Genomic DNA, 25,718 nt, shown 5'->3' with positions numbered 1-25,718 from the left:
TTTTTTCTTTTCTTCTCTTTCTTTCTTCTTTTCATTCTCTATCTTTCTTTTTCGTTCCTCTTTTTGTTCTTCCTTCCTTTTTTCTTTCCTTCTTTATTACTTTCCTTCTTTCTTTTTCTTTTTCTCTCCCTCTACTTTGATGTCTATATTCTTGACCTTCTCCTTTGCTCTCTACCCAACATAATAATTTTCAGTAAAATAGATGTGACTGGTGGTTATTCATTAAAAAAAATCTCCATAAATTACTTTTCTTACATGAACGCAACCTATATAATTAAATCTTCCCTACCTTAAACCAGAGCTTTACTGTAACAAAAAACTAAGTAGTTGGAATTGTGCAGCATGCTGGCATTTCTTTTACATCAAACTATGGCTCTGTGTATTAATTTTTAATCTGTTGATTCATCATAATAAAGTTTTGATTTTACAAAAGTGCTCAACTGCTATTCCATGTGTTCTTGAAAATGCCTAAAAAAACTGAGGAGCCCACAAACCCCAAAGATTATCAATAAAACTCTGATACAAGCTTGGTGAGCACTTGTGTATAGTTTAGTAAAAAAAAATGTAGATTACACACAGGGAAAAGTAATGAGGACCATGGTTAAAGTAGCCACTACATAATGAACTGTACACATCACACTCTAGCAATGCAAAGCGAGTGCATAAAACATTATGCTTATCATACACCAGTTCATAAAAATAGATTATATTGAGACTGACAAAGTGTGTAGCGAGCATAAATGTCTACATGCTATAGAGCGGTCAGTCCGATCTCCTTAAGTTGGTTTGTACACCGAAGGCCTGGAGTGTAGTACAATAATGAGTGTCTACAAACAGCAGTCAAGCATGGTGGAGGTTCCTTGAAATTTGAAGCGGCATTTCAGCAAATGTTGTTGTGGATTTGATCAAGATTAATGATGTCCTAAATAATGAGAAATACAGGCAGACACGTATCCACTGCGGGGTGGGGCATCTTCCTGGCTCCATATTTATTCTGCAGTAGGACAACGACCCCCAAACATACTGACAATGTCATTAAGAACCATCTTCAGTGTAAAGAATAATAAGGAGTTCTGGAAGTGATGATGTGGCCCCACAGAGCTCTGATCTCATCATTGAGTCTGTCTGGAATTACATGAAAAGACAGAAGGATTTACGGAAGGCTACATCCAAAGAACATCTGTGGTTAGTTCTCCAAGATGTTTGGAACATAATACACCTACAACAAAAAATATTGATTAAAGAGGTTGTCCACTACACTACATAATGCCCCCATCTATTTAAACAGTGCAAAGGAGATTTTTTGTAATAACCTTCCATTGCTTTTTTTTTCCCGTGAGCGGGTCCTTTGTGAAAAGTTGCAAAACGAAAGCATGGTGGCTCAGTGATTACACTGCTGCTTGCAGCACTGGGGATCTGGGATTGAATCTCACCAAGGAAAACATCTGCATCGGCAGGGTATGTTCCTATAGTGTTTTCATACATTTCCTAAAGATAATAATAAGAAAGGAAATAAATTAAATCTAGCACCATGATGTAGGACTCATCTTAACAATGGGGTTCCTTCTCCTTGATATATGCCATTGCTATATGAAGTCTAGGAAGGTTGAGATTGCATAGAGTATATTAAATAACTATACAGTTTTATGAGAAAATGCTGACAGTTAAATATATTATTATTTATGTTATGATGAAATAAAAATACTTAGTAAATAAGTATTAGATTTAGGCAGTGTCGGACTGGGGTGCCAAGGGCCCACCTGTAACAAACTCCAGGGCCTCACTTTTCACCTACAGGCAAATGTGACATTATCTGCAATCACAAATCTATATAACAATGAACTTGGTAGATTGTTAAATGAATAAGATGCTGCCTTTGTTTTTCATAGTGATTCACTCCTGCACAGGGGCCCACCAGAGGATTCTCCTGTTCTCCTGTGGGCTAGTCCAACCCGGGGTTTAGAATTAGATTTCTAATATGAAAAATCTCCTGTTTTGGAGACAGTTTTAATGATAAGATTTAATTTTACATGTTCTGCGGTGTTTTTCAGTATTTCCTATTGTTCTAAAAGCTCTTACTTTAAGTATTGAGATGCTGTCCTTCATACACTACTTTACATATGTCCCTCAGTTGTACAATATTCCGGCAAACACAGGGGGATTGACTGTACTATGTGGAGATTACATCTACCTTTTTTTTATACCTCTATTGATTAAAATTTGTGTTTTTAGAAATTCAATGCATGTTGAATATTAATGCTCAAAGTATTATGGAAAGTTTTACATGAGAGAATATTTTAAATAAATATGCTGTTTTATTCAGAACGGACTCTCCAGTAAGAACCTGATGGTAATAAATACAAACATACATACTAACAAACATTACAATATTTCAGTGAAAGTTTATTTTAGCTTATTAAATCATATCATGTTGAGCACTAAAAAAATTGTCTATGGCCACAGAAAAGTGTATTCTCAAAATGGTAACATGTGGCTATAATTTCTGTGATGGGTCTACTGTTTTATAGTACCATAAATTCAGATTTCATAGCCACACCCAGTTCTAAGGAGCTTGCCATCACACAATATCTTGGCCATTTAAAAAAACTATAACCAAAAATGGGCTGTTTTTACTCTTATTTTATTCCTGCTGCTCCCCAAAGTATTTTCTGCTTTTCTAAAATCCCTCATACAGTGTGGTTCCAGAGATATGATTCTTTTTATTTAGTGCTGCCTTTTATGGTTTTTACCAAGGAGACGTGGTTCACAGGGTAATTATGCAGAGCAACTAAAGACACGCCCCAGAGGATCCTGTGAACCACTGTCCAATGAAAAAAACATAAAAATGAGTGCTAAATAAAAAAACATATTTCTGGAACCATATAATGGATTTAAAAAAAAAACTGTGGGGAGCAGTGAGAATAAAACAAGAGCAACAAGAGGCTGCTTTTGAGCTAATGATAGGTCATCTTTAAAGGGAATGTGTGAGTAGGATCAACCCTTCTAAGCCATCTATATGGACATGTAGGTCATAGAATGCTGAATAAAATGATACTTTAATATCTGCAATCTGATGGCTTATTCCAGATAAATCTTTGTTTTTATTACATGTAAATGTACTGTTAAAATCTATGGGCCGAACACTGATCTGCATAAGAATCTGCTTCCAGAGATTATTTTTAATAAAAGGGGGTGTTACCAATGTGAGACATGTCGCTAACACAGAACAATAGAACTGAACTTTGTCTTCTTACAAATACAATTGCTGCAGCTCTCACAGCTCTGCTGTATTGCAACACTGGCTGCTTGTGAGATGGAAGCTGAAGCTGAGAGTTACCTGCAGATGTGTCAGTTATAATCACACACAGCTCTGCAGTGAGATCAGAACAGAGAGCGGCCATTAAACATGACACTGGAAATGACCCCTTTTATTAAAAATAAGTATAAGAAAACATGGATTTCTCTGGAATAAGACATCCGATTTCAAGTATCAAGGTATTATTTTATTCAACTTTCTTTAACCTACATGCCCATATTGACGGCTTTGGAAGGTTGATCCTTTTTGTAAGGTGGCGGTGTTCACACCCTGCAGTAACTGAGGCAGCGACCCAAGCAAGTCCAACATAAACAGCTTTTATTCAGCAACTTACGGGTAAAGAGAAAGTCCGGTTCGCAGCGGGGTTAACATAAGTCCATAAATAATGGTTGCCATGAGCAATGGCCGCGCTGGGCCGCTCAGAGCCTGACGGGTGCAGAGCCTTCCCAGGCGTGGGTTCAGCTACACACAGCCCCGCCGATCTTTCCTGCTATGCTCCTAGCAGGTCCCAACACTGAACAACACTAATCCTTAATGCAGGGTTTTTAAAGGACCTGTGGCAAGAGCCATTGGAAAACCTGGGTTGGAGGGAGGAGGCCGCCCCACTGCCTTCCTGTAGTCTCCTCCAAGAAATGAAGGCCCTGCCGGGTTTTACTAACCTGCCTTAGCCAGATAGCCTGACCAGGTCAATGCTCACCTTAATTCCTGCATTCCAGCCGCAGGTGTGTCTGTGACTGCAATGCACTCCAATGGATTTAATAGGTCTCTGTACACATTCTGGGGATATATAACGTCCCTCATCTATGATCCCAGTCACTGCCTCACATTCTGAAAAATTCCCTTTACAGAATATTTGTGAATGATGTGTAGTGTGAGTGTATTAATATACTCATCAACCGCTGCATTCTCCGGGATCCAGCGCCGATCCACTCTTCCTTTCAGTGACGTCACCTCAATTCAGACTATCAGGGTAATGCTATACATGAACCAGAAGCTTGTTTTCCATTGTAAATCCATGAAGCCTCATTCTGATGTTCCATAGATTTACATTGTTAAATTCACTTCCGATTCACGCAGAGCGCAGTATGACCCACAGAGTCTGCAGAGGGGAAAAATCATGGAGAAGTGGAGCAGAACATCGCTGGATCCCAAAGAAAGGGACAACCATTTTCAAGTAGGACCTAGGAAAGAATCTTGACATTGACTAATCAAATCAGGGGTGTGTTTTGATGGGGAGAGGGTAGTGATCAAAATTGTGGCCTCGTGCACTTAAATTATGCTAAAAGTATGCCAAAGTAAGCCTACTAATAGATGGTGTAAATTAAGATTAGACAATCTAAAGATTTATCAAACAGCATGAGACAGTGTGATAAATCTGGTGCTTTTAAGCCTGTCTGCCTAACTTTCCACTGTCTGACTATTAGATATCATTGGTAAATCAGCCCCGAGAAGGGCGTTATTACACCTTTACCTGGAGTACATGAGAAAAAAAATTGGCAAATTTAATTTTATGCAATGTTGCAGAGATCTAGAGAGAAGTTTTTTCCCGTGCTTGAGGAGAGCGCCAAACAGGCATAAGGAGATTTAGAGGCAATGCTCTCTGCATAAAAATCTATGCAAATTAGAATTATTCAAGAGTAGTGTTGAGCCACCCCCGTAGTGTTCGAGTTCGGTTCGGTTCGTCGAACACCCGTGTGTTCGCCGAACTGTTCGTCGAACTGTTCGTCGAACACCTTCGAACACCGTTAAAACCAATGGCAGGCAAACAAAAACACATAGAAACACATAGAAAACACCTTCAAAGGTGTCCAAAAGCTGACAAACTGCTCAGAAGACGCAACTAACACATGGAAAAGTGACAAGTACATATAGTCATGCGAAAAGAAAAGAGGTGGAGGAGTAAAAGGAGGGGGAGACACAGATATAGGTGTTATGCACACGCCCGGGCTGAGCGGCGTGTGCGTGTGATTGTAGTGATTCCACTGGACCATGAACCGGAGAGTGCCTGGAGGGGCGTAACTAAGTATCTGCCCGATCCGACCAAGATGGCACGACGGCATACGACGCCAGTGCACCAGGGAGAAACCGGGCAGAGGGACCAGGTGCTACTCCAGGTCAAACTCCGGACACGGGGGTTGACCCACACAGGGATTACTGGATCAGGCTGGTTAGGCTGGCGCACAGACTGGAGGGTACAGGCAGGCACGACTGGTATGCAGGCAGGCGGGTAAAGGCAAGCGCAGCTAGAGTGCAGACAGGGAGGCACTAGCAGGTAGGAACACAGGCGGGATAGGACCCAGTACACACTGGGACTCAGGAACAATACAGGCAGAGGGGTACAGGCTAGCACAGCTAGAGTGCAGACAGGGAGGCACTAGCAGGTAGGAACACAGGCGGGATAGGACCCAGTACACACTGGGACTCAGGAACAGGCAGGTTAGGCTGGCACAGACTGGTGGATATAAGCAAACACGGCAGGTATGCAGATGGGTGGATACAGGCGAGTATGCAGGCAGGGAGGTACTGGCCGAAAGGACGGGCTGGAGCACAGAAAGGTTAAGACCCAGTACAGACTGGGTCACAGAACCGCAGATGCGGTAGACAACCACAGCAGAGAGGGAACGCCCGAAGCGGTGGGCAAGAACAGAGCAGGACGGGGCTGCAGGAGCAGCGAGCACAAGCAGGGCAAGGCAGGACAGGACTGCCGGAGCAGCGGGCAGAAGCAGGGCAGGACAGGACTGCCGGAGCAGCGGGCAGAAGCAGGGCAGGACAGGACTGCCGGAGCATCGGGCAGAAGCAGGGCAGGACAGGACTGCCGGAGCAGCGGGCAGAAGCAGGGCAGGACAGGACTGCCGGAGCAGCGGGCAGAAGCAGGGCAGGACAGGACTGCCGGAGCAGCGGGCAGAAGCAGGGCAGGACAGGACTGCCGGAGCAGCGGGCAGAAGCAGGGCAGGACAGGACTGCCGGAGCAGCGGGCAGAAGCAGGGCAGGACAGGACTGCCGGAGCAGCGGGCAGAAGCAGGGCAGAACAGGACTGCCGGAGCAGTGGGCAGAAGCAGGGCAGGCTAGAACCGCCGGAGCGGTAAGCAAAGGAGTCAGAGCAGACTAGAACCGCCGGAGCGGTGAGCAAAGGAGTCAGAGCAGGCTAGAACCACCGGAGCGGTGAGCAAAGGAGTCAGAGCAGGCTAGGCTGAGTAGGGGGGACAGGGCTCTGTTCACACGGAACAGACAGGAAGGGAAAGGCAGAGCCAGACACCCACAGGGTACTAGCAGAGAAGTAGCGAGTGGACCACAAACTCACAAACGGGAGTACAGAGACAACAAGCAGGAGTTAGGTACGAGTTCAGACTCTGCAGAAAAAGGAAGGGAACGGACATAGAGGCAAAACAGGTAAAGGATAGGAGAGAGTTCAGACTGGAACTGAGTGTACGGAGGAGACCGACACTGCAGCGGAATACAGGAGCGGGTCTGGGAATACGGCCCCCAGAGAGGCGGGACGAACAGGCAAGGTGCGTGTTCAGACAGGACAGACAAGATACAGGAGTAGGTCTAGGTAATCGGCCCCTAGAAGGCAGGAGGAACAGGCTAGGAGCGTGTTCAGACAGGCCTGGAAATACAGCCTCCAGGATAGGCAGACAAGAGAACACAGAACAGGACCTGGCACCTTCAGAGTGCAAGCACACACTGAATGAAACACTATGCTCAGGCAGGAATAGATGGGAGCAGCTGAGCTATATACCTGGTGACAGACAGCAATAGGCTGAGGACGCACAAGAGGTGTGACCCACAGCAGGTACAAAAAGCAGGAAGTGATCGGGCGCCGCCCTTAAGCAGCAGAAACAGACACAAACAGACAGCATGGAGGGAAGCCAGAGAGACATTCTGGACAGGAGATCAAGTGCGCGCTCTTGCACAGTGGGAGATGGACCACTATGCAAGGACGCCGCCAGGTATGTTACAGTACCCCCCCCCTTACGCCCCCTCTTCTTCAGGCCTGCCAGAATCTTCCACAGGGAATTCGAGGGCCAATTCTTCACTTCGAAGAGATCACTTCCCCTGTCCACCGGAAAAACTGGTCTCCTCTGGGTAGCTAGGATGCTACCTCCCATCCAGCCACCCTTAGCAACAAACGAAACGGGTGGAGTACCAGGAACAGCACACAAGGAAGTCTCTCTCCACATATTTTCAGGTGGTACCCCAGAGGGTACAGGAGACAACTGGAAGTCCTCCACCGGGTTGGAGGGGGACAGAGACTTGGGGGTAATCTCTGCTTCGAGGTACATCTTGTCAAGCTCACAGGAAGAAATAGACGGGTTATCAGGTACATAATGAGGAAAAGTCACTGTCTCTTTGTTTTCTGGTGGTACCCCGGAGGATTCAGGAAACAACTGGAGGTCCTCCGCAGGGTCAGAAGAGTGCAGAGGCTCAGAGAAAACATCTGCTTCAGAGTACACTAGATCGGACTCACTGGACGAAGCAGGCGAGGTATCGGGTACCGAGTATAGGAAAGTCTCTGTCCATTCTCCACCAGGTGGCACCCCGAAGGGTTCTGGAGACAACTGGCGGTCCTCCGCCTGGTCAGAGGGGTGTAGAGACTCACGGGTAACCTCTGCTTCAGAGTACACTAGGTCGGACTCACTGGACGAAGCAAGCGAGGTATCAGATCCAGGATATAGGAAAGTCTCTGTCCATTTACCACCAGGTGGCACCCCGAAGGGTTCTGGAGACAACTGGAGGTCCTCCGCCTGGTCAGAGGAGTGTAGAGACTCGGGAGTAACCGCTGCTTCAGAGTACACTAGGTTGGACTCACTGGACGAAGCGAGCGAGGTATCAGGTACAGAGTATAGGAGAGTCTCTGTCCTTTCGCTACCAGGTAGCACCCCGAAGGGTTCAGGAGACAACTGGAGGTCCTCCGCCTGGTCGGAGGGGTGTAGAGACTCGGGAGTAACCTCTGCTTCGGAGTACACTAGGTTGGACTCACTGGACGAAGCGAGCGAGGTATCAGGTACAGAGTATAGGAGAGTCTCTGTCCTTTCGCTACCAGGTAGCACCCCGAAGGGTTCAGGAGACAACTGGAGGTCCTCCGCCTGGTCGGAGGGGTGTAGAGACTCAGGGGTAACTACCACTTTGGGGTACCCATTGTCAGGCTCACAGGACGAAGCGGACAAAGTATCGAGTACCGGGTGTAGAGAATTCTCTCTCCATTTGTCATCGAGTGGTATCCCGGAGGATTCAGGAGGCAACAGGGGGTCCTCCGCCAGGTAGTAGAGGTGCACAGACTCTGAGGTAACCACAGCTTTGGAGCATCCTTGGACATGCACACCGGTTAAAGTGGGTGAAGCATCTGATGCCGGGTGCAGGAAGTTCTCCTGTGTGGAGTCTGGATGGGCAGAAGTCTCTTCGGGCAGGAGAACTGATGCACTACCCACGCACATTACCCGTTGGGGCTTCTCCGGGATACAGGGAGATGAAGCTTCAGTAGGGACTTCAAGGTTGGGGTCAGGAGGTCTCAGGGAGGACAGACCCTGGCGTGACGGCTTGCCTCTACGTCTAGCACGTCTGGACTGCCTCTTGAGGTTGGGAGAAGTATTCCGGAAAGCGTAGTCACCCTGTGAGGATTCTGGGTGGGCAGTAGTCTCATTGGGCTGGAGGACTATTGCGCTACCCACACACATTACCCATTGGGGCTGCTCCGGGATATTGGGAAGTGAAGCTTCAGCAGGAGCCTCCGGGTTAGGATCATCGAAGACCATTAGAAAGGCCACCAGGAAGGCCATTAGGTCCAGGAGGATCGGATCCTGTGTTTCATATAGGGGGTTGATCCATTCCAAGGCATCACCCGCCAGGTAAGACATAATGAATGCCACCTTAACCTGATCGGTGGTAAAACATAGAGGGTAGAACTTGAAGTGTAGCATGCATTGCTCCACAAATGCACTACTTTGTCTACGATCCCCATAATAACGTAGCGGATCCGCGGGAACGAGAGCAGATAGATCCATCAGGACGGGTGCGTAATTCGCCTGGAACTCAGCTAAAGGAAAAAAAAAAATAAATTATTTATTTATTTTAATGCATGTATTCGCTGGAAAACTTCTCAGAGAGCGAAGGCCGTGGGGCTCAACGGGAACCATGGCCTGAGGATGCTGTTGCTGTTATGCACACGCCCGGGCTGAGCGGCGTGTGCGTGTGATTGTAGTGATTCCACTGGACCATGAACCGGAGAGTGCCTGGAGGGGCGTAACTAAGTATCTGCCCGATCCGACCAAGATGGCACGACGGCATACGACGCCAGTGCACCAGGGAGAAACCGGGCAGAGGGACCAGGTGCTACTCCAGGTCAAACTCCGGACACGGGGGTTGACCCACACAGGGATTACTGGATCAGGCTGGTTAGGCTGGCGCACAGACTGGAGGGTACAGGCAGGCACGACTGGTATGCAGGCAGGCGGGTAAAGGCAAGCGCAGCTAGAGTGCAGACAGGGAGGCACTAGCAGGTAGGAACACAGGCGGGATAGGACCCAGTACACACTGGGACTCAGGAACAATACAGGCAGAGGGGTACAGGCTAGCACAGCTAGAGTGCAGACAGGGAGGCACTAGCAGGTAGGAACACAGGCGGGATAGGACCCAGTACACACTGGGACTCAGGAACAGGCAGGTTAGGCTGGCACAGACTGGTGGATATAAGCAAACACGGCAGGTATGCAGATGGGTGGATACAGGCGAGTATGCAGGCAGGGAGGTACTGGCCGAAAGGACGGGCTGGAGCACAGAAAGGTTAAGACCCAGTACAGACTGGGTCACAGAACCGCAGATGCGGTAGACAACCACAGCAGAGAGGGAACGCCCGAAGTGGTGGGCAAGAACAGAGCAGGACGGGGCTGCAGGAGCAGCGAGCACAAGCAGGGCAGGGCAGGACAGGACTGCCGGAGCAGCGGGCAGAAGCAGGGCAGGACAGGACTGCCGGAGCAGCGGGCAGAAGCAGGGCAGGACAGGACTGCCGGAGCAGCGGGCAGAAGCAGGGCAGGACAGGACTGCCGGAGCAGCGGGCAGAAGCAGGGCAGGACAGGACTGCCGGAGCAGCGGGCAGAAGCAGGGCAGAACAGGACTGCCGGAGCAGTGGGCAGAAGCAGGGCAGGCTAGAACCGCCGGAGCGGTAAGCAAAGGAGTCAGAGCAGACTAGAACCGCCGGAGCGGTGAGCAAAGGAGTCAGAGCAGGCTAGAACCACCGGAGCGGTGAGCAAAGGAGTCAGAGCAGGCTAGGCTGAGTAGGGGGGACAGGGCTCTGTTCACACGGAACAGACAGGAAGGGAAAGGCAGAGCCAGACACCCACAGGGTACTAGCAGAGAAGTAGCGAGTGGACCACAAACTCACAAACGGGAGTACAGAGACAACAAGCAGGAGTTAGGTACGAGTTCAGACTCTGCAGAAAAAGGAAGGGAACGGACATAGAGGCAAAACAGGTAAAGGATAGGAGAGAGTTCAGACTGGAACTGAGTGTACGGAGGAGACCGACACTGCAGCGGAATACAGGAGCGGGTCTGGGAATACGGCCCCCAGAGAGGCGGGACGAACAGGCAAGGTGCGTGTTCAGACAGGACAGACAAGATACAGGAGCAGGTCTAGGTAATCGGCCCCTAGAAGGCAGGAGGAACAGGCTAGGAGCGTGTTCAGACAGGCCTGGAAATACAGCCTCCAGGATAGGCAGACAAGAGAACACAGAACAGGACCTGGCACCTTCAGAGTGCAAGCACACACTGAATGAAACACTATGCTCAGGCAGGAATAGATGGGAGCAGCTGAGCTATATACCAGGTGACAGACAGCAATAGGCTGAGGACGCACAAGAGGTGTGACCCACAGCAGGTACAAAAAGCAGGAAGTGATCGGGCGCCGCCCTTAAGCAGCAGAAACAGACACAAACAGACAGCATGGAGGGAAGCCAGAGAGACATTCTGGACAGGAGATCAAGTGCGCGCTCTTGCACAGTGGGAGATGGACCACTATGCAAGGACGCCGCCAGGTATGTTACAATAGGCATGTCATGCCCTTCTAAAATCCAAAAAGTGAGAAGCCGAGACGGCCAGTCCGCTCCTGCCCGTGCCACCTCCGTGTCGCCGGGTTTGTGCCAGAGCCGCGGTGAACCCTGACGGCCAGCCCCCCTCTCCCAATACTGGTGCCTGTCCGCTGGTGGGTCGAGAGAGCCCCCCTGTGGTGGAGGCAGCTCTAAGCTTTTTAATTTAAATTGTCCCTCTAATTTGAATGAATACACTTTAAATCCATTTACAAGGATCTATTGGAGGGCAAGTCTCATGCCAGCAGCTGCGTAATTCCAGCTCCAGTAGCGTCCACTAAAGCTGCTGCAGTTAAAAAGCTTTTATAAGGATCGAGCTCGGCTGTCCACCGCAAGGCATCCTAGTGCCAGTCCCAGCCCCTATGCCTTGGGGTGCCTCCTGATGCTCTTCACTAAGTATCCCGTGGTCCCGAAGCATTTCCTTTGAAAAAATTAAGTGTCCAAACTACAGGTGGTGTAGCTTGCTTAACAGCCGGGATAATCCGCTGACTAGCAGACACTGCTACTAGGCACAAAGTATTTCCTGGGCTAGATGCAGTTAAAAATTTGTAAGTAGATACTCTCGTTGGATGCTGAGAAAGCATTCCATAGAGTCTCCTGGCACGCCATATATGATTCTCTTAAAAAGCTTGGGGTAGGGGTCTAGGGGACCCTTTTATAGCCAAAATCACGGCCCTGTATCACAATACGTCACCTAGGCTGAAGATAAATGGAACTGTAGCACCGAGGGCTCGGTTGCTACAGACGTATTGCACCTCACCCAGAGGTGTGATATCTCACTCTCAGATAAGGATGGAGTGTGGATCAGGACCCGACACCTGCATGCATTACACCACATTGCCGTGGGGCAGGGCGACCAATATGCCCCTGAGATGGGCACGACAGTCCCTGTCCCTGGCTGGAGTGGGGGGAGGGAACACTGACGAAGGGGAACCCTGCAGTGCAGGAGCAGGGAGGAAGCAGTTCCTGGGTGCATTGAGAAGGGAGTATAAAAGGTGGGCACCATCTTAGTTCAGTGCAGAGAAGTCTGAGCAGAAGTGGCAGGGAGCAGGGGCTCTGCATGAGCTCTGCTCCAGAGGCGGGCCTAGTAACAGAGGCCCAGGCCTGCAAGAGGGAGAAGGAAGGAAGAGGAGCGGAGAAGGCTCCAGGAACGAGGAATGAAGGGATCCCAGGGGTGCGGACGGGCGAGTCGCCACCGCACGCCCGAATCCACCTGCGTGGAGGGGTCAGGCCAAAGGGGGAGACCGGTCCCCGAACTAGTGGAGGCAGGAAACGACCCTCAGCTAGAAACCGGAGGCTCTGACATTTTATGTGGCGCAGCCCCTTGCTCCACCCGCTAGGAAGGCACCACATAGGGTCAGGGAAACTGGCGCCAAGTTTACCAAGAGGAGGCCCGAGGCAGCCGGACAGAAGTGTTGGTAAGAAAGGCCAGACAAAGGACACACAAAGGGGGTCCTGTGAAGCGCTCCAAAGTTATCTGGGAGTTGTCTGAGCCCCTCACCTGGTGAGCACAGTACGACGTGGGCAGCCGTTACCTGCAGACGTGGTCTGGATAATAAGAACTGTGAGTAAAGGCCCTGAACTGCATCACTGACTCCGTGTCGTTACTGCTGCTGCCCTGCACCATCACCCCCATCCTCCGCATACACTGCCCTGAGGCTATACTCCTCCCGTGGGGAGTTATGCTACGCTCTGCTGCACCCACAACACCAGCCTTAGCGGTCTGCCCTGTAGCGGCGGTTCACTCTGACCGCAATCCACGGGTGGCGTAGTCGGACATTTAAACATCAAAACCACATAAATAGTTCCGCCACTGGTTTGACCGCCCTGAGCCACGGAACCGGATCGCCGCCACGAAGACTACAACCACCAGCATCCACCAAAAAGGGTCCGGCTCCGGGTGTCCCAAGGCCCAGGGGGTGCGTCAGAACATTTTCATCACCTTTCACAATCACCAATGGGACAAGGCAGGGATGTCCTCTGTCCCCTCTCTTATACATCCTAGTGACGGAGCACCTGCTCTCATCAATTCGCCATAACCCCAATATTAGGTGGATTGAGGTGGGAGGCACCGAGTACAAGTGCTCTCTATTTGCTGATGATGTCCTAGTATATATCACTCAATCACATATATCCATCCCTGCTGTTATGGCTGAAATAGATCACTTTGTTACATGGTAAAATTTCAAAATCAATGCAGCGAAGTCTGAGGCCCTCGATGTCTCCCTCCCTAAATCCATATAGGATTCCATCCAGCCCAACTTTCCCTTTGCCTGGCCCTCACAGGGTATCAAATACTTAGGAATTCCTATTCATAGAGACCTCTCCCATCTATGTTATCTTAATTTTGGGCCCTTTATTGAACAATTCCATACAGACCACGGTTGGCAAGTTAGAACTGTAAGATTCACTACGTGAACCACTGGTGTTTTGTGGAAAAGCACATGTACACCGCATTCCAAATTATTATGCAAAAAGTGTTTAGGAGTGATAAGGGAAGAATTTGTTTGTTTGTCAGTTAAACTCATTGATGGTGATGTGTGTCAGGGCTCTTTATATCACTGTAAGCAATTGCAGACACCTGTGCTAATTACTTTGGCAGGTCTGTCCAATGAAAGGCAAGACTACTTAAGAAGGCTCTCTCACATTATTAAGCAGCCTACATTTTCTGCCAAAATGGGAAAGAAAAAGGATGTGTCGGCTGCTGAGAAGCAACAAATTGTGGAGTGTTTAGGTCAAGGCATGACTACAATCAACATTGTGCGATGATCAGGATGAAGTGTCTTGGCAATCAAGAAGTATGTAGCTGATTCACAGTACACACGTGTGCGTGCTGATAAGGGCAAATTGAGGACTCTTTCCTACAGGCAATTACGTCAGGTTGAAAGAGCAGCGGCAAAAAAGCCTTGTCATAGCAGCAGACAAGTTTTTGAAGCTGCATGTGCCTCCAACGTCCCCCGAACAACAAGATGCAGGGTCCTTCAGAGGTTTGCAGCTGTGCATACGCCATCCTGTCGACCTCCTCTATCCACTTCACACAAGCAGAAACGGCTCCAGTGGGCCAAACATTACATGAAGACTGATTTCAAAACTGTTTTGTTCACGGATGAGTGCCGTGCAGCGCTCGATGGTCCAGATGAATGGAGTGGAGGATGGCTGGTTGATGGACACCCCACGCAAACACGGCTACAGCGCCAACAAGGAGGAGGTGGAGTAATGTTTTGGGCTGGAATCATGGGGAGAGAGATTGTCGGCCCCTTTAGGATCCCTGAAGGCGCTAAAGAACTCCATAATGTATGTGGATTTTCTCAAACAGCACTTCCTGCCATGGTTCAAGAAGAAGAACCGTGTATTTCACAGCAAGATCATTTTTCTGCATGATAATGCACCATCTCATGCTGCACATAAAACATCTGCATCTCTGGCTGATATGGGCATAAAAGGGGACAAACTTATGGTGTGACCCCCATGCTCCCCTGACCTCTACCCCATTCAGAACCTTTGGAGCATCATTAAAAGGAGTGTCTATGATGGCGGGAGGCAGTTCACATCTAAGCAACAGCTCTGGGAGGGTATTCTGTCCTCATGCAAAACAATTGAAGCAGAAACCATCCAAAACCTGACAAATTCAATGGACGAGAGAGTTCAGAAGCTCCTTTCGAACAAGGGGTCCTATGTGAAAATGTAACATCACCTAGAATAAAGTTTTGAGTTGAAAACTGTTTGATTTCAGTTTCTAACAACCTGCTAATGCTTATAATTTCAAAAATGACCATTTTTTTGGTCTTTATTAAAATGAAAAGGTTGATCGAAAAGTTTGGGGGATCTAAGAGTGTGGCAACCCAGTAGTCATGATTACTTCGAATTCTGACAATATGAGGGTCATGCTGCAGGTAGTGCAGCAAGAAGGCACTTATGTGTCTTGCGCATCTCGGAGCCCCAAAATTATTTTCCGGGCTAGATGCAGCTAAAAATTATTTTTAATTTTAAATCTGGTGAAGCTTATTATAGATGGCCTAATAGGATCAGTGCTGCACACTGCTACAAAGCCCAAATTATTTTCCAGTCAAGATACAGATAAACATGATTAGTAATTTGAAAGCTTAAAACGGTTGGTAGGGTGATTTTAACCAATCATCAAGCTTTTACTCTCCCCAGGATGACACAGGGGTAGAAAAGTCGTTTCGGATCCATGATTTGTTCATCTTTATGAACGTGAGTCTGTCTACATTATCAGTGGAGAGCCGCGTGCGCTTATCTGTCAGCACACCACCAGCAGCGCTGAACACACGTTCAGACAGAACGCTGGCTGCGGGGAATGACAAGATCTCCAAGGCGTAAGTGGCTAGCTCCGGCCATTTATCCAGATTGGAAGCCCAAAAAGAGCAAGGGTCCAGTGACACAGTCGTGGCTTCAATGTTTACTTGGAGATACTCCTGTACCATCGTCTCTAGGCGTTGACTATGTGTCAGACTTCTTGTCTCCTGTGGCCTTGCAAAGGATGGGCTAAAAAAGTGGTGAAATGATTCCGCAAAATTGATGTTACCAGCAGATACTGTGGTTCTGTTACGGTTTGAGTGCTGAACACTTGACGGTCCCACGGTTGGCAAGTTGGAACTGTGAGATTCACTACGTGCACCACTGGTATTTTGTGGAAAAGCACATGTAAGATTCTGCAACAGTCTCTGCTGATACTCCTGCATGCGTGCATCCCTTTCTATGGCAGGAATAATTTCTGCAAATTTACTTTTGTACCGGGGATCTAACAGTGTGGCAACCCAGTAGTCAGGATTATTTCTAATTCTCACAATTCGAGGGTCATGTTGCAGGTAGTGCAGCAAGAAGGCACTCATGTGTGTTGCGCATCCAGGAGCACCAAGTCCCTGTTGTGTTGGTGGCGAGGTAACAATCATGCTTCCTTCCTCTGTCCTCTCCCCCCAACCTCGCACAACAGAAATGTGATCAAGGTCTCCCTCATCTGATGAGTCTTCCATCAGTTCGTCCTCCACTTCTTCCTGGGCTCCTGCACCTTCCTCACTAGTTTGGCTGCTACCATGCGCCCTGGTAAAATCATCTCCCCCACTCTCACATGCCTGCCGCCCTGGTGCTGCCGACCGTCTGGACCTTGCAGATGTTAGCCCTTCCGCATACAACTCCTCCTCCTCTACTTCCTCCACCTCCTCTTGTGCCACCACCTGACTCCGAATTCTGTTTAACATGTGCTCCAGCATGTAAATCACCGGAATAGTCATGCTGATAATGGCATCGTCAGCACTAAACATCTTCGTCGCCATTTCAAAACTGTGCAGAAGGGTGCATAGGTCCCTGATCTGAGACCACTCCTCCAGCGTGATTTGCCCCACCTCTGAATCTCGTTGGCCCAGGCTATACGTCAGAACGTATTGCACCAGGGCTTGTCGGTGCTGCCACAGTCGCTGCAACATGTGCAGAGTTGAATTCCACCGGGTAGGCACATCGCATTTTAGCCGGTGAAGTGGCAGGCCCAACGACTTCTGTAGAGATGTAAGTAGCTGAGCTGCGGGATGCGAACGGCGGAAGTGAGCACACAGCGACCGTGCCCTCTGCAGAAGGCCATCTAGTCTGGCATAGTGGGCTAAAAATTGCTGGACAACCAGGTTCAACACGTGAGCCATACAAGGCACGTGTGTGACATTGCCCCGGCGAAGGGCCGCACCCAGGTTTGCAGCATTGTCGCACACGGCCTTCCCTGGTTTCAGGTCCAGTGGAGACAACCATTCATGAAATTGGTTCTCCAGAGCTGACCACAACTCATCAGCTGTGTGACTCACATTTCCCAGACATTTCAATGTAAAAACCGCCTGATGACGTTGAGCCCTACTGCCAGCATAGTAAGGAGGTGTGCAGGATCCCTTCTGCGCAGTTAGAAAGCTTGTGGCATGACCAGACAGGCTTTGGGTGCAGGTGGAAGGCCGAGAGGAGGTTGAGGAGGCAGAAGCAGTGGAGGAAAAATGACATAAAGAGGATTGACGCACAACTCGTGGGGACGGCAAGACTTGGACAGCAGCCCCTTGTCCTGCTGTCACCATAGTTACCCAGTGCCCAGTCAGCGACATGTAACGCCCCTGTCCATGCCTACTCGTCCAAGTGTCTGTGGTGAAATGCACCCTGTCACACACAGAGTTTCTCAAAGAAGCGGTGATGTTGTGTGCGACATGCTGGTGGAGCGCAGGCACACCTTTCTTTGAGAAGTAGTGCCGACTGGGCATCTGGTACTGGGGCACTGCGACGGACATAAGGTCTCGAAAATCCTCTGTGTCCACCAGGCGGAAAGGCAGCATTTCTGTAGCCAAGAGCTTGCAGATGGTGAAATTCAACCTCTTAGCTTTCTCATGGCTAGGAGGAAATGGTCTTTTACTTGTCCACATCTGAGGGACCGAGGGCTGGCTATTGTGCTTAGACGGGGTTGATAAGGGTGTCCCCGGCAAACTGCCGGTCTGTGAGGAAGATGCAGGCGGACATGTTAGGTTGCCTTGATCCAAAGGTGGTGCTATCGATGTCGGACAGCGCTCAAGACCAGCTGGTGTTACCACCTCCAAAGAAAATGATGACCTGCCAATCACGCTGGCTGTTGCGGGTAAAGAGGTGGCAGGTCTGCGCCCCTACTTAGCTTTTGCTGACAAATGTTACAGATAACACGAGTTGGGTCATCTTTATCGATCTGAAAAAATGCCCAGGCTATGCAAGGCTTAGCACCCATGCGACCTGAAGAGCCACCACGACTTGTGGTGAGAGGCAGAGTTGTGTTTGAGGATGCAGTTGTTGACGTGCTTCCAGTACTACGTCTCTGTCCAGGAAGGCGCAACCTGACCTCGTCGTCACTAGCATCTTCCTCCACCTCCTCTGCTGACCTCATCTCTTGGCTGACTGTGGGTTGACAGTAAGTGGGATCTCCGACCTCATCATCATCACCCTGTGCGTTATCACACCCGTCGTCCTCAGAGCCAACCTGTTCCTGCCCTGACAAAAAACTAAAGTTGTCGCTCCAATCAGGTATTTGAGTCTTATCATCGTCTTCCTCATTGTCTCCACCAACAGGAGTTACAGTTTGGGAATGAGGGTCTACATTATGGTCAGAACCTTCTGCGTCTGGTCCTGGATCCGACTCATAAAGATTCTGGGCATCAGTGCAGATCATTTCCTCGTCTGGATTCACAGAAGCGCTGGAGTCGACCTCTGATTCCCAGGCTATAGTATGAGTAAACAGCTCTGCAGACTCAACCATCTGTTCTACCTCATACTCAGACGGGCAGCTGGAGATTTGGGAGCTGTGAGGAAGCAAGTGCGATTTGGGTGACACCTTTGAGGACTGGAGTATTTGTGATGTTGAAGTTGATGTGGAGGAGAGCCCACTTAAAGGAGCACTTGATATCCGTTGAAGCACCTGCTGTTTTTGTGCCTCATCTGGAATTTGTAGCGATTGGCGTGGCCGTAAGAAAGGGATCTTATCACATTGTCCGCTAAAAGAAGTAGACATTTTAGTTTGGCTGGAAGATGGTCTTTCTTCTGCACCTACCCCACGGACACAACCTTTTTTCCCCTTCCCAACACGCCTATTCCCCTTTCCACCAGCAGCAGGCCTTTTTCCACTCATTTTGGTGGTTAACTAATTCACAACTCTGGAGTTGTTTGCACAAAAAAACAATGGATGGTAACCGAGCAGAGCTGAGTGGCCAAACTGTGGTATTAGGCCAAAACTATTGGCTGGGTTAGATGCAGAAAAAAATTATTTTTAATTTGCAACCTGATGGAGGTCAGTATAGATGGACTAATAGACCAAGTCCCACACACCGCTAGAAGCCCAAATATTTTTTCAGAGCTAGATGCAGAAAATTTTTTTATTCAATTTGCAACCTGATGGAGGTCAGTATAGATGGACTAATAGACCAAGTCCCACACACCGCTAGAAGCCCAAATATTTTTTCAGAGCTAGATGCAGAAAAAAATTATTTTTAATTTGCAACCTGATGGAGGTCAGTATAGATGGACTAATAGACCAAGTCCCACACACCGCTAGAAGCCCAAATATTTTTTCAGAGCTAGATGCAGAAAAAAATTATATTCAATTTGCAACCTGCTGGAGGTCAGTATAGAAGGACTAATAGAACAAGTCCCACACACTGCTAGAAGCCCAAATATTTTTTCAGAGCTAAATGAAGAAAAAAATTATTTTTAATTTGCAACCTGATGGAGGTCAGTATAGATGGACTAATAGACCAAGTCCCACACACTGCTAGAAGCCCAAATATTTTTTCAGAGCTAGATGCAGAAAAAAATTATATTCAGTTTGCAACCTGATGGAGGTCAGTATAGATGGACTAATAGAATGATGCTATGCCCAAAAGATTTTACTTCACTAGGTGCAGTAAAAAAATTGGTATTCTATACACAGGTGGTATATCTTGCAACACAGATAGGCTACTCCACTGACTAACACACTCTGCAATAGGCCAAAAAGGATTAGCTTTGCTAGATTCAGCCAAATGCTGTGAAAAAAACTTGCACAGCACTGGCACAGACCTGCCTGGCAAAAACTGATAGGAACTGATGTAACCTTGTCCTGAAAAGGACTCCAATTACAATTAGTCTTTACTCCCACAATCTATCTATTTAAGAGCACAGACCTGCCTGATAAAAGTCGTAGGAAATGCTGTAACCTAGTCCTTAAAAGGACTGCAATCACAACTATTCCCTACTCCCAAGCTATCTGTATATTTGTGCGAAAATTGGCTTGAAATTAACAAGGTATAGCGCACACAGCAACAGCGGTGCCGTCTAACACGCAGCTGCAGCAGTGAGAAAATGGTGGCGACGGGGAAAATGGCTTGGTCTTATAGGGCAAGGACATGTGACATACACTGCCAATCACACATGCCCTTGCTTGTGTGAAAAAAAGCACTTCGCTCCGTGTGTGCGCTGCTGATAGGCTGACAGATTGCACCTCCCCACTGCAAATGCGGGAAAGAGAAAAAAAAATGGAGATCTTCATTGTTCCTGCAGAGATCCATCCCCTGCCCCTCCCCCCGCCCCGCTGTACACTCAAACTGCGTATTAACATTAATTTTCATCATTACTGAGAAAAAATCCAGTTATGATTTTGGTGCACGAACAGTTATCGAACATAACCTCGAACAGCCGAATTTTTCTCAAATTGTTCGTGTTCGCCGACCGGCTCGAACACCGCCCAAAACAGCTCGAATTTGAGATTGGCGAACAGTTCGAGTAGAACAACGCTCATCTCTATTCAAGAGGAAGAAAGATGGCTATCAAGTGCTATTTATTGGAGGTAACCATCCTGTAAGTCAAAAACTCTAGAACCCTGAAATACTTTTCTGCAAATGGAGGTATTTTCCTTTTGGCTACGTCATTTGGCTAGGCTTGGATTAGGCTCGACATTGACTTATATGGTAACTACCTTCGATAGGGAGCACCAGATGGTCAGATTTCTTCCTCTTGGAAGTTGCTAATTTTCATGTGCTACAGAGGTAGAATGTTGCTTTAGGTGGACAATATGATGCAAGGTATTTCAGCACACGGAGAACTAACAGTTCAATAATACAGACTCATAGGAATCCTATGTGCCTTCATACAAGGTCTACACACATGTCTTTGCTATATGTATATTTTCAGCAGCTTAAAAAAAAAAAGCTACTGAAAAAACAGTACATTTCCAATTATTATCTCCAAATTCACAAAATCCTGTTGTAAAAGGAAGCAGCTATTATAAAAGAAGCTAAATATAGTCTTCAATATCCTACAGCAAGACTGTCTGAAAAATGAGGATGTCACTTCTGCGCTCATTCAGGACTGGAAAGCATTCACTGGTGAATTATCTTAATTAAAGAATGTAATTATTTCAGGATTATTTTCTTATTCTTTAATTTTCCCAGTAAAGTGATCTTCCATTAATCACGCGTTTCCTTCTAATCTTTGTATTTATCCAACAAAAATGTTTGTCACACACCGCTATGTTTTACATATTACACTTTCACTGCTCGCACCCTTAGTCCCGGAGTCTAATTTGCAGACAGATAGTTTTATTTTTATTATTTTACTGTGCATTGATATTATCTAGACAGATAACGGGAATCGTGGTCGTGAATACATTATTGGCCCAAAGTGTAATTGCAGAATAGAAAGATTTGAGTTTTTATTTTTACTTTATTTAATTTATGACCACACAGCCTGAATATCACGACCTTTCGATACTGAATGTAGTAGACTGGCTTAAAGATTCAAACCTATTCAACAAAATACATTATTCACAGACATTACCATAAATGCAATCGATGTGAAACAAGAAAATAGATCTTCCTTATAATTATTTTATATAATGATTTTAGCCATTTTTTTTATATCTTTTTTAATTATTTATATTATTATATATTTAAGTTCCTAATTTATGTTGAAAATACACTATTGTCAGACATAGACTTAAAGGGGTTGTCTGCTGCTTCTAAATACCTATGTTCGCCCTAGTAAGATAATAATACCTACATGGCCAAAACTGTTGGCACTCTTGTAATTGTTTCAGAAGATAAAGTATTTCTACTAGAAAATGGTTGCAATTACACGTTTTGTTATATACATTTTTATTTCCTTTGTATGTATTGGAACAACACAAAAAAAAACAGAAAAAAGGCAATATAGACATAATTTCACACAAAGCCCCAAAAACCAGCCAGACAAAATTGTTGGCACCTTAACAAAATTGTGGATACACATCTTTGTTTCAAGCATGAGATGCTTGTTCAAACTCCCCTGTGGCAAGTAACAGGTGTGGACAAAATGAAAATTACACCAGAAGCCAGATTAAAAAGCGGAGAAGTTGACTCAATATTTTCATTGATTGTCTGTGTATACAATACTAAGCATGGAGAACAGAAAAAGGAGAAGAGAACTGTCTGAATACCTGAGAGCCAAAATTGTTGAAAATTAATAATCAATAATCTAAAGGTTAAAAGTCCATCTCCAAAGATCATGATGTTCTTTTGTCGACGGTGCGCAAAATAATCAAAAAGTTGACAATCCATTGCAATATAGCTAATCTCCCTGAACGTTGACAGCAGAAAAAAATTGATGAAAGGTTGCAACACAGGATAGTCCGGATGGTGGAAAAAAAGCCTCAATCAAGTTCCAAAGAAATTCAAGCAGTCCTGCAGGCTCAGGGTGCATCAGCGTCAGGAGGAACTATCTGTCGACATTTGAATGAAATGAAACTCTATGGCTTGGCAGGATATCGAGGAGAACCCCACTGCTGACACAGACACTTAAAAAAACTAGACTGCAGTTTGCCAAAATGTATGTGAGAAAGCCAATATCCTTCTGGGAAAGTGTCTTGTGGACAGATGAGACAATGATAGAGATTTTTGGTAAAGCACATTAGTCTAATATGGAATGAGGCCTATAAAGAAAAGAATATAGTACATACAGTTAAATATGATGGAGGCTCAAATATTTTTGGGGGGTTGTTTTGCTTCCTCTGGCACTGGATGCCTTTACTGTGTACAAGGAATGATGAAATCTGAAGATTACCAAAAGATTTTAGGTTGCAATGTATTGCCCAGGGTAGCAAAGCTGGGTTTGTGTCCTATGTCATGGGTCTTGCATCAGGAAAATGAGTTCTGAAGTGGCCAGCAATGAGCCCGGATTTAAATCCCATTGAACACCAGTGGGAAGATCTTAAAATTGCTGTTGGGAGAAGGCACCCCTCAAATATGAGAGACGTGGAGTAGTTTGCAAAAGAAGAGTGGTCCAAAATTCCAGTTGAGATGTGTAAGAAGTTTGTTGATGGTTAGAAAAACTGCTTGATTGCAATTATTTATTCCAAAGGGTGCAAAACCAAATATTAAGTTGAAGGTGCAAGCAATTGTATCCAACCCATTTTTATGGTGTCGTGTGAAATTATGTCCAATTTGCCTTTTTTTCTCAATTTTTTTGTGTTGCTGCAATACACAAAGGAAATAAACATGTATATAACAAAATGTGAGTAATTGCAATAATTTTCTGGGAAAAATACTTTATTTTCTGGAACAATTTCAAGGTTCCAACACTTTCGACCATGACTGTATACTCACATTCGGTGATGGCGCTATCCCAGCAGTGTCGGTACTGGTTCTCCCGGGGCTTACATGACATTGTCCCACGATCCCTGTGGGCTATCAGGGTTGGCTTCACTTCTTCAGACAAATCAAGAATAGTCAGGTTTCTTCATTTAACTGTTTTGAATTTTTAGCAACCAGAGCCTGAAGATGTTCCAAAGCCTGAACATATGCACTGCAAGTTGTTTTTACATAAATATGTAAATGTTTATGCGTTTGACTGCTTTCTGAAATATTTTTTAGGCAGATTCCACTGCTCACCGCTTACACATACCCTTTCTGTTTCTAGTGAGTTTTTATTTTTTTCCTCTTGAGGTAGCATATGTGACCATTAATAGGTGGGAGCTGAGATGTGAATCACCCCAACATTAGAAAACTAACACAAGGGTCATGATGCTTTCATACCTATTGGGAGTTATTTTGTAAAGCAAATAGCCAGTCCATTGTGTTCTTAAAATGCATGTCCAGTTTAAAAATAAGTCTATGGCTAATCTAAGATAAAAAAAAAAACAATGGGAACTAGAGATATACAGATCAGGCAAAATTCAATTTTGCCTGTTCATGCATTTTTTCCCGGCACCCAGCCTGACAACTTATTCTCTGCGAATTTAATGTCCCTTCATTATGTTCTGGAGTCTCTATTTACCCCAGAGAATAATAAATGTAAGTTGTAAAAAATAAAAAAAATCCTTCTATTCACTTTACCAAGCACCTCATTAGCTCCTGCACTCCTCACTATCACCCATTCTGTCCTCACCTCATTTTCTTATCACCGCGTGAAAGGTCGCTTCGTCATGATTAGTGTTGAGCGATACCTTCCGATATCAGGAAATATCCGATTGGATTGGGCCGATACCCAAAAAGTATCGGATATCGCCGATTCCGATACCGGAAACCAATGAAAGTCAATGGGACACAAATATCGGAATGAAAATAAACCCTTTCTTTCCTTGTAGGTTAATTCTACATGAAGGAAAACAACTAACAATAATGTAGAATGTATTGGGGGAGGTGGTTGCCCAAATCGATGGGAACAGTGCTCACAGTGAAACATGAAAAGCCGGCAATTCAGCAGCGGCATACACCGGTACCCGACAATTTATAACAGAAAGAATAGAGCTTCACACATAGATTAGATAGATAGAAACATGTCAGTCACATATATATGAAGTACAGTGACAGTGTTGCTTACTGTACTTGTCATTTAGTGCAAAGGATTTATTTAAAAAAATAACAGTGTTTTCATGCACCGTCTATTTAAAAAAGCCGGCCGGCAATTCAGCATAGGTACCCGACAATTTATAACAGAAAGAATAGAGCATCACACATAGATTAGAGAGATAGAAACATGTCAATCACATATATAAGAAGTACAGTGATAGTGTTGATTACTGTACATCTCATTTAGTTTTAAAATAAAGGATTTATTAAAAAAAAAAATGGCGTGGGGTTCCCCGTAATTTTAGTCTCTAGCGGAGGTTAAGCAGATGGCTGGGGCAGATGTTTGAAGCCTGGGAAGGGGAAAATACCCACGGAGCTCCCCAGGCTACTAATATCAGCCCCCAGCTGAATACCTAGCCTTTACTAGCTATTAAAATGGGGGACCCCCCCAAAAAAATGATGTGGGGTCCCCCCTATTTTAATAGCTAGCAAAGGCTAGGCAGACAGCTGGGGGCTGATATTATTAGCCCAGGAAGGGTGCCATGAATATTGGCCCCCTCCCAGGCTAGAAACACCAGCCGTCAGCCGCCCCAGAAATGGCGCATCCAATTCTGGCACTTAGCCTCGCTCTTCCCACTGCCCTGTAGCGGTGGCAGTGGGGTAATAGGGCTGGGGTTGATGTAAGCTTATAATGCCAGCTGACATCAACATAGTAACATAGTAACATAGTTTGTAAAGCCGAATAAAGACTTGCGTCCATCAAGTTCGACCTGTTAGTTCTGTAATTGCTAAAGTTGATCCAGAGGAGGGCAAAAACCCCAAATGATTTGGCCAATCTTCACCTGAGGAAAATTCCCTCCCGACTCTGAAACCAGCAGTCAGAATAAATCCCTGTATCAACCTACTATTTTATTTTATTTTTAAGTATATGCTGAAATCTGCCTGGTATCTAGAAATGCATCCAGTCCCCGCTTGAACTGGTGTAGTGAATCCGACATTACCGTCTCCTCACTCAGTGAATTC

The sequence above is a fragment of the Phyllobates terribilis genome, unplaced genomic scaffold (assembly GCF_046119375.1).
Source record: "Phyllobates terribilis strain yellow unplaced genomic scaffold, ASM4611937v1 Scaffold_2__4_contigs__length_985480577, whole genome shotgun sequence".
Classification (NCBI taxonomy): domain Eukaryota; kingdom Metazoa; phylum Chordata; class Amphibia; order Anura; family Dendrobatidae; genus Phyllobates; species Phyllobates terribilis.
Note: the sequence above shows the minus strand (reverse complement) of the source record.